Raw genomic sequence first — 11124 nt, 5'->3', positions numbered from 1 at the left:
TTACATCCTGATCATCACTCTGATCTTCTGTTTTCTCTGTCCATTGCTCTTCATTGGCCGTCCTAACACAGCCACCTGTATCCTGCAGCAGAGCACATTTGTAGTTCTGTTCATGGTGGCTCTCTCCACAGTCTTGGCCAAAACTATTACTGTGGTTCTGGCTTTCAAGATAACTGTTGCAGGGAGACTGATAAGGTGAATAATGATATCAAGAGCACCTAACTACATAATTCCCATCTGCATCACTATCCAACTTGTGCTCTGTGGAATTTGGCTGAGCACCTCTCCTCCATTTATTGAGTCAGATACTTACTCTGAGCATGGATGCATACTTATTATATGCAACAAGGGCTCCACTATTGCCTTCTATTCTTTCCTGGCATACCTCTGTGGATCTTACAGATTACTCCATGTTTTTCTTAATTACATAGAAGTCTTCAAGCCTGTTTAGCACAAATCTAATTGTCAGAGATCATATAGCAATTTGAGATTTTATATTTGTTGATTCTGTTTACTGATGAAATTGATCTTCATTTTCTCATCTTCTATTGTTTTTAAATAGTTCTCTAAATTAGAAAGCCTGTTTTCATAAAAATCCATTCTCTCTCTCAATCAATATGAAAGACAATATTAATGGGATGCGTATGTATTCTTTACCTCTTCCAAATTGCATAACTTTGCCTTTACAGCATCAAATGTTTTCATATGTATCCAGGTGTTTTTCATGACCTTGGTATGTTTCCTGGATTCATCGTGCTTACATTTCATGTATGCTTTTGCTATGAAGAAAGGCACATTCTTTAAAATGAATATGATTTTGACATAAAGGAATTACTCTGCCAAAAAACTGCATAATTAGCTGCATACTAGAATAGAATAGACCAATTCATTCCTTAATTATAACCCAAAGTCAGATGTCAGTTTATAAGATATTTACACAATTACATGAAGCTTCTGTTAAATCTGTAAAGACTGTGAAATGTCTTGCTGTAACCAGTTCTGTAGAATCTGTGCTCATGTCTATCTTTGACTATAGATATCAAAATGGCTTTTCTACTCACTCACTCACAATTTTTCAATTTTGATAAATGACTCTATTTTTTTATTGTGTAACTCCTGCGTATTTATGAGTACTCATTTCTCCATATTTATCAGTATTGCTTAAGAGATATGTAATTCTTTGGGAACAACATTTGTGACTCTTCTTATTTCATGTGCAGTGTACATTTGCATAAAATGTAAGACAATATGTGTTGTCTGCCTTGTATCTTGTCGTTTGTCAAGTTTTTTGTAGTTTACAAGCTGTAAACTTTCAAGAATAAGGTAGAAGATAACTTATGTCAATCACTACAGGTAAACTGAAAACAAGCCAGAGTCTATCTTTGTGAATGGGTTCATCAGGGTGACTTTTATAAATATATTTTCTCATACGATAAGTTGTTATCATGGTTTGCCTTCCCTCATCTCCTCCCAGATCCTCCTTAAAGCCAACCAACCAACTCCCTGACCCCTTTTTCTCTTTCTTTAGGAAACAAACAGGAAAAACACCCAACCAGAACAAAATAAAACAAACAACAACAAAACTAGTTAAAGTTTGTAGAACACATGGAAAGGTAGGCACACACACACACACACACACACACACACACACACACACACACACGTGTCTTGCCTGCAGTATAAGCTAGTGCAACTGTGGCATAGATTTTGAGGGCGTAATCAGTCAACATCTGATTTGACTTTAGGTCCACTCCATGGAAAACACACCTGACACTTTTGTGTGTGTGCCAAACACCTGAAAGTAAACGGAACAAGGGAGGAGGGTAAAACCAAATACCATTGTTCTATTAAAAGGCCATAGCAATAAGATGACTCCAAATGACATTCTGGAATAGATCAGTGCCTTCCTCAACCACTGTCAGAGAAGCTTCCTCCTGCAGCAGATGAGAGCAAATAGAGAGACCCACAGTCGGACATTATGCTGAGAATGATAGACCTTGGAACTCTCAGCCCTGAATGTTATGTCTCCCTCTAACCCCTCCCGTCAGGATGTAGGGATCACTGTGGTAGATGAGGCAGAAAGAGTGTTGGAGGGAGAAGGACTAGAGGACACTAGAAGAACAAGGCCCTCTACATCAACAAGATAGGTACACAAGTCATCTCACAGAGACTGTGGCAACATGCACAGGGCCTGCACTGGTCTGTACCTGATGGGGCGAAAGTGGATGTGTTCACATTCCTCCATTCCTAACCCAGTAGCTGTTTCCAATTGCTAAGCAATTGCAAATGGAAAGTCTAATTTTTTCCAAGAGAGTCTCACTAAAGAAACAAAAGCTCCTTCTAAGTATAGGATACAAAACTAACACTAGTTTGCCAACAGAAAAGAAACTCAATGGTGTCTTTGGAGCATCCTTGTGTCATAATGCCCTGTCAGGCTTTTCATTTTTTCTCTTTGTATTTTATTATGTATTTTGTATATATATTATGGCTTCTTTTTTAGTGGTTTTATGAGATTCCTGAGAGCATGAACAAGTGGGTCTCTGTGTCTATATCTGTTTTTTGTGTGCTCTCTTGGGCAATTTTCCTCTTGTGTGGTAGTTTTCTACTATTCTGATGTGCTAGTTTTTGTTTGATATACTGCCATGTTATGTTATATTTTATAAATATTTTTAGAAGCCTAAGTTTTCTAATGACAGATAGAATGTTGTTAGATCAGAGCAGGAGGAGTGATGTGGAGGAACGTGGAGAAGAACAGAGTGGGGAAACTGTAATTACGATATATCATGTAAGAAAAAAGATATTTTCCATAAATGAAAAGGAAAGATAAAAAATATAATTGGAAACCATTATATCTAAGCAACTGTTGTGTAAGGTAAATTTTGCAAGAACAGAGTATTATGAGCCCTAAAACTTCCAAGATATCATTGATTTTATTTTTTAATTTTGTTGTTTATTGAAAATAGTTTTTTTCCATACACTATATTGTTATCAGGGTTTTCCTTCCCCTGCTCCTCCCAGATCTCCTTCACCTTCCTATCTACCCCAAAATACATCTTTTCTCTTGCCCTCTCATTAAAAACACACAGACATGTAAAATAAATAAGTCAATAAAAATAATCCAGAATAGGAAACAAATAGAAAAAGTCATCATTCCCCGCTGAGTTCATTTTGTGTTGCCATCTACTGCCGCGCATATGGCCTGCCCTTCAGTGTCCTTGGTGAATCCTGTGAGACCTCATGGGAGAAACAAAATTTTCCTTTCATTTCCTGAGCAGGTTTAAGTTTCTGCAGTGATTAACTGAAAAAGAAGTAACAAAAAATTGGTCATAAGAGAAGAGGAAATTGTCTTTTTATGTTTGTTTGTTTTGAAACAGGGTTTCCATGTGTAACAGCCCTGGCTGTGCTGGAACTTGCTTTGTAGACAAGGCAGGTCTCAAACTCTCTGAGATCCACCTGCTTCTGCCTCCTGAGTGCTGGGATTAAAGGCATGAGCCACCACTACCCAGGTGGAAATTCTTTAAAGTGAGCTCATTCATGATATATTTTGTACCACACTAATCTTTGTCAGAAGATCAGAGGGACAAAAGAACAAGCCACTGCCAGGTCTTACCTCTAGGACTCCTCAACCTGAAAAGTCCTTCGCTGATAGGATTCAGGTTGAATGAGCTTCCTCAACCAAAAAGGCCACCACTGTTTGACTCTGTTTATCTCCTAGATTGAGTCAATCTTATGTAGTCCAGGGTGGCTTTGAACTCACAGACATCCAGATAATCTCTGCCTTAGAAGGGCTGGGATTAAAGGTATGTGCCTCCACTGTCTGGCATCTATGTTTAATCTAGTGGCTTGTTCTGTTCTCTGACCTTCAGGTAAATTTTATTAGGGTGCACAATATATCACCACATTTCCACATTTTTGTCTAAAATCATAAGAGGGGATATAGCTAATATAAGAAAAACTATATACAATAAGTATATACAATACGTACAGTCAAGAATTACATTAACAATGTCCAGTCCATTGACATTTGACAAATTCAGACGAAGAGCTCCATTATTTATCCTATTTTAGTGAGTCCAAAATGTTGTATCTAATTAATTTCCTACACTAACTTGTATTACCAACTGAAAACTGTCTTTTGATGTCTTTCAGACTTGTACACTTACACCTCTTTAGTGAGGTTCTTTTCTGCATTTGTTATCATGGAAAACTATAGCTATAACTATCTAGTCTTCAGAACTCATGCTCTTTCTTTAAAATGTAATAGATACTTGATGGTGGAAAACAAACCTCGACAGATTACCTCCCAAAAGATAGCTTTGACTCTAGATCAAAATTTATTAAAATAAGCAATGTTCAGTTTAATTCTTAAAGTAACAACAACAAGTACTGTGGAGAGAGACATAAGGTACAAAAAAGACATTTACACACTCAGACCCCACACTTTAACCTAAAACTTCTTTAAAACACACCTCTCCAGTTCTAGTATTCCAATATTCTAACAGAATCTAAAAATACATATCAGTTTATATATATAAGAACTTATTTATATTGATTTCTGGACAAATAGTTGCTCATCATTTTTAAAATTTACTTCTCTGTTCCCTGTGAGAAAAATTACCTGAAATGAAAATGTAATGGCAGATAGGCATATTTTGATTCCTTGTTTTTAAGAGATATCATCAGTATTAAAGAGCAGACATTGTAGGATTCAGGAGAGCTGCAGGTGATGAGATTTGAGTGTATCAACTCTTTACAGAGTACAAGGAACCTGAACTGGAGGCCAGAACCTGAGGTAGGTAGAACCCTCAAAAGTCTGTGAATAATGACCTACTTTCACCATATAGGCCAAAACTCTTCAAAATCCTACAATCTCCTTGTATAACCAGAACCTCAGTATCACAATCAACTGAATTAGAGAAAGAACAGCAGCCATAAATAAAAATATCCCCAACTTCAGACACACACCCAACATCACATCTAAGTGTAGTATTGAGATGATATGATCCACAATGCACCATCCCTTAACATCAGGTCTGTTTGCTATATAACACACAATGTGGGTTCAACTCCACACCATGCATATGACTTTCCTCAGCAAAAGATGTCCCAGATGCAATATCCTCTGAGGCCCTCCCTCCTCACAGGACTAAGGGCATGCCTTACAACACTGGTCAGTTAAGTCGGAAACCTTGACGCACACTTCCTTGGGCCCCTCAAGTTTGCAACTCTTTACTTCCTGCAACACAGAACCATTTTTAAAATTCTAGTATGCCCTGCCACCATCTTAAACTGTACCCTGTTGCTTTGGGTTATAGTTACAGTAGTCTCTTTGTGATAATCCATGGGAATATGTCTGTATTTGATCACTTTCTAGCAGGGATCCATCTCATCAGCCTTTTCAGTCAAATACATTCCAAAGGAATTGTCATATTCTCATTTATAGTCTTCTATGGGTGCTCTTTAAACTGAAGGGACCCCAAATATTATCACTGTGCACAGCTTAAGTTTTCTGTTTAGTATTATACAACTCTTTGTCAATCCAGGAGCTTTGTCATAAACTTCCTACAGCTTTAAATCACCAGGTTTGACCCAAGATCACGGAATAACTTATTTCTTGTTATTATTTCTTTTAAGATTTGCACTCAGTCCCTTCCCCTCAGTTACCTTAGCTCTAACAACTGTCTGTATCCCTTAAACTTTCTGTCCTAGTTTTCAACCATTGAGTAAAATGAGTCCTGTCCACATATATGTTTGGACTGCATTCCATTGTAACATAGTGGAGTAACCCAGGGTATAACTATAGATGAAATTTCATACTACTTCTCCCCATGCATGTGTCAAATGCCAATTACTCCTCTGCTAGGGATAGGTCTTCATGGCTACCTCCAATCTCAATGTAGGAATGTGGTTCCCTGTGTGCTTGCACTAGGTTTATGCATGCTGTCACACTTAATGTGAGTTCATAACTCAGCTGCCGTGTTGTGTACAGAGGACACTGTTTCCTAGAAGTAATCAACACTGTCTGTCCCCTAGAATCTTTCTACTCCTCCACAGTGATCCATGAACTGGTGAGGAGGTGATAAGATATCAATGTCCCTAAGGCTGATCATTATCCACTTGTATTCCATGTACCTTGGCCAATGGCTTGTCTCAGTGTTAGACACCACCTGCTCTGAATAGAAGCATCTTTTTGCATTACTTAACTTTGACATCACTATTTTCACAGTTTGGAATATAACACCTGTTTGATTAAAAATTAAATTCTTCATTGTGTGTGATATCACAATCTAAAAAGAAATTTGGAACTCATCAGCCTAAAGACAATGGGTAATAATGCTGGACTCACATTTATAATCTTAAAAAATAAAAATTATAAAGCTGAGAAGTCTCAGTGTGGACAGAAGTTTAGACAGTATTTCCATGGTACTAGATGAGTATAAAGTTTCAGGGTAACAAAGGGGGAGTTCATTCTTTGGCATGCAAGAAAGGAAGAACACTGGAATCCACAAAGGAGTAAGGACCCATATAAAGAGGAAACCAGAAAGGCAATGTGGAGAAAGGAAGGGAACAGTTCACTCGTCCCACATGGAGACCAGGCGATAGTAGATGGGAGGACCCACAGAGGATACGGCATCTGAACAAAGAGCACTGTTTCTGAAAGACTGGCGTTCCATTTCAAATGAGAGACATGTGTTGTTGGTGTGTGTCAACCTAGTGGAGAAATTTCCTGTGACAGTCTTCAAGGCAGACTAGATTTGTGAACACAGGGACTCCATTTATTCACAATTCGTAGAGTACTATTATTAGGGGCCCACTGGACAGTTTATGGAAGTGTCAAATACGAAGGAGCCTGGGGATCACACTCATTGAGTTTGTGTGTGTCAGGTGGTCCAATAGACAGGCATGAATATTGGCCTGTTCACATGCAGATACACTGGCTAAAGTCAAGAAGAAAGAACCACAGATGACTGTATCTCTCAGGGCACCTTAAATGTAACTTGACACTCTGACTAGAGACACATGCTTGAGATTGCATTAGTACTACTTGGATAGGTCAAGGAAAGTCAGAAGAATATTGGGATGACAAATGCCATATAACCAACAGGACAACTCTGCTGATATCCATGCCATTATTTCCTCCCATTGGGTTGACTTGTGTTTCTATATCTGAAGTTAAATAAACCTGTAAGTAGATCTTTGCCAACTATTAGATCATAACCAGGAAAAAATTACTAGTAGAGTGGCTTGACACAAAAATGTGAGAGAAAAAAAAATCACTATGGATTTTGCCAAGCCTTGATTGGACCATTGCATGTGACATCACATGGAGTCCAAGTGATGTAAGCTAGATATCAGCCAATAAAAGAGCGCCACCTAGGGCTGGGTTTTGTCTTTGTACTTCAAAGAAGCGGTTGGTTGGTGGGAGAGCAGTTGGATTCAGTTGCTTCTGCTAAATTTGGACTTTTCAAAGCCTGTCGGATCTCGACTTAGTGAGTATATTTCCCAGGCTTTCAGTTTGGGCTTTTGTATCTATTTGGTATCTATTCATTGCTTTATTTACATCTTTGGTTTGGGTTTTGATTTGTGCCTGTAAATGCTTTTTCCTTATTTCACCTCATTCTTTCTTTATCATTTTTGCCTTTGTTCTTGTGGAATTTACACATATAGTGGTATATATTATCTCTATAGCATGAGGAATTTAATCATGACTTCCCATATGTGACTATTTTGCATTTTGACTATATTTACATGCTCTATTTCACTTACCCACACATTGAATGTGACAAGTACTTCCAAATGATCTAAGGTTCTTCTCTCTGCTTGTTCAGAATCCCTAGGAAACAAAATGTGACACTGATATTTGTGGAACTGGAACATTTGAAGTAACATTTTCTCTAGTTCCAAATGTTTTCCTGAAAAAGGCATTTCATTCCTTTGATGTCCGATTATAGGTCTTACCTGAGTGTTGTGTGTGTGTTCTGCTTTGTGTCAATTTGTATGGGTGGACGAATCCTAATGTTCCTGGGTGATCTTGAAGTATGGTCTTAATGTGTTGTTGAATTTGGTGTGAGCTATCTCTTATTAAGGATTTTTTTTTTTTTTTTTTTTTTTTTTTTTTTTTGGTTTTTTCGAGACAGGGTTTCTCTGTGTAGCTTTGCGCCTTTCCTGGAGCTCACTTGGTAGCCCAGGCTGGCCTCGAACTCACAGAGATCCGCCTGGCTCTGCCTCCCGAGTGCTGGGATTAAAGGCGTGCGCCACCACGCCCGGCACTTATTAAGGATTTTTATAATCTGTTAGTCCAGGATATTGCCTGACAGTGGCCCCCTTTTACATTTTATTTCCTTGGTGTAAGAATAAGGGTAATGCATCTTTGATGAGAAAAAATTTGAAAATGTTCTTTCCCTCAGACTTATAGGATACTGAAATATCTGGAGAACATTGCTGTTTTATGTTGAGATGATAGAATTCATCGGTGAATTGTCCTGGTTACTGTATGAGTCTTTCTTGATACTCAGTACTCAGAGTGTTTGTCTAGTTTTATTTCCTAGACTTTAATTTTCCCTTTGGCTTATTATTTCCCTCCTTCTTGGATGTATTTTTATTTTTTATCAGGGGAAGGAGGGAATGGCCAGAGCTTACAGAAGGACAGTGATTCATGGACAGATCTTCCTTTCAGACAAATGGTCATTAGTGAAGATGGTCTGGACACTCTGTGGGTGTCTGAAGGAGTTTAATTCCCACCAGACAAAGTGTGTGTCCATTAACTTCATGGTGTCTGAGGGGAAAGGAGTTGCTTCAACATCAAGAAGCAGGCTTGGTTAATATGAGACCTATGCTACATGACAGAGGATGGGATCTGGAATTTAGGCTACTTGAAGAGCTCATTGATTATATTCACAGGGTGGATGGGAGAGATATGTTCAATGTGTGACTGTGTGACAGCAATGAACCTGTCTTGGCTTCTGGGAAAGTAACAGGAGTGGGGTTGGGAAGGATAGCAGCCCTCTCTGCTAAGGGCATTTTCCTTGGGAACAAGAACGTCAATGGAAAAAAAATTAATAATTTAACAGAAAATAATTTTTAAAAAATCACTGTGGTTTTTTACTGAGCCTTGATTAGTCCATAGCATGTGACATCACACGGAATCCTTGTGATGTATGCTAGATACTAGCCAATGAAAAGGCACTGCCTGAGGCTGGGTTTTGTCTGTACTTCGGAAAATCTGTTGGTTGGTGGGAGAGCAGTTGGACTCTGTTGTTTCCCATATACTTGAACTTTTCCCTGACCTGTTGGATCTGGACATAGTGAGTTTGATTCCCAAGTTCTCAGTTTGGGATTTTGTCAATTGTATTTAACTATTTCTTTATTTACATTATTGGTTTGGGTAGTATTTTTTTTCTATAATTCCTTTTTTTTCATCTCAACTAATTTTACTTCTATCACCTTCTTTTCTTTGCCATTTTTGGCAGTGTTCTTGTGTATTTTACAAATTTATTGTTATATAATAAATTCAGAGGATGAGGAATTTGATCATGAATGATATCTGGATGTACTCTATTTTGATCATATTTATCTGCTACATTTTACTTCCCAACCCATTGAATTGGACAAGTACTTTGTCAAAGGGACAAGTCCTATTGAATTGGACCCCTTATACAAAGGCTATCCCCCTGCCTGCACATGACCTGCAGTGAACAAATGTGACACTTGTGTTTGTGGAACTGGCATGTTTATAGTAACACTTTCACTAATTCCAAGTTTTTCCTGAATTAGGCACTCCATTCCACTGATGTCTGATTTAGGACTTACCTCAGTGTGGTATGTATGCTATGCCCTTTGGCAATTTGTGTCTGTGGACAAATCTTGAGGGTTCCTGGTAAAAGACATCTTGATCATGAAGTCTTGTCTTATTAATATCGTGTTGAATTTGAGGTGAGCTATCAATTATTCTCATTCAGGTTTTTTCCAATCTGTCAGTCAAGGATATTGGCTGATACTAGGATCTTTTTGAAATGTCTTATATGGTTTGGAAATTGGGGTAATATTTCTTTCATGAAATGTGCTTGAAAGTGTACCTTCCCTCAGTTTTATGGACTACTGAAATACTGCGGATCATTGCTGCTGGTTGTTGAGATTGGACAAGTTGATTTCCAGTTTGTTAGTTTTGGGTCCTGGGATTTAGATTTGCTGCTTCATATTTATATTAATGTTTTTCAATTTTCTTGATATTTATTCTTCTTTTGTACACTACATCCTGACTGCATCCTCCCCTCTCTCCACTCCTCCCAGTTGCCCCTCACCTGCTCTCTCCACCAGATCCACTGCTCTTCAGTTTTCCTTGAGAAAAGAGCAGGCCCAAAGGGATAGCAACTAAACATGGGATAATGAGATTCAGTTAGATTATATTTAAATTTTGTTTTTTTTTCTTTTTTTTAATGTGTAAATACTTTTGAGGAAACATTTAATTTTATGTTCTTTGAGAATTTCATTTTATTTTTATTATTATAAATTTTTCTTTTCATTTTACATGACAACCACAGATTTCCCCGTCCTCCCTCCTCCCACTCCCGAGCCTCCTCCCAACCCACCCCTCATTCCCACCTCCTTCACGGCAAGGTCTCCCATGGGGAGTCAGCAGAGTCTGGTACAGTCAGATGAGGCAGGTCCAAGCCCCTCTCCCTGCACTAAGCCTGCACAAGTTGTCCCATCATAGGCACTGAGTTCTAAAAAGCCTGCTTATGCACCTGGCATGGATCCCAATTCCACTGCCTGGGGCCCCCCTACCCTGTTCAAGCTAAACAACAGTCTCGCCTGTCCAGAGGACTTACTCCAGTCCCATGGGATCTCCTCAGCTATTGGTCCACAGTTCATGTGTCCTCTAGTTTGGCTAGTTGTCTCTGTACTTTTTTCCATCATGATCTCAAAGTCCCTTGCTCATAAAATCCCTCCTCTCTCTCATTGATTGAACTCCTGGAGCTTGGCCTGGCCTTAGTTGGGGAAATCTACATCTGCTTCCATCAGTTACTGCATGGAGGCTCTATGATGACAGTTAGGCTATTCACTGTTCTGATTACTGGAGTAGGACAGTTCAGGCACCCTCTTGACTATTGCTAATAGTCTAAG

Source organism: Peromyscus maniculatus, chromosome 23 (assembly GCF_049852395.1).
Source record: "Peromyscus maniculatus bairdii isolate BWxNUB_F1_BW_parent chromosome 23, HU_Pman_BW_mat_3.1, whole genome shotgun sequence".
Lineage (NCBI taxonomy): Eukaryota > Metazoa > Chordata > Mammalia > Rodentia > Cricetidae > Peromyscus > Peromyscus maniculatus.
This window is presented reverse-complemented; position numbering follows the sequence as displayed.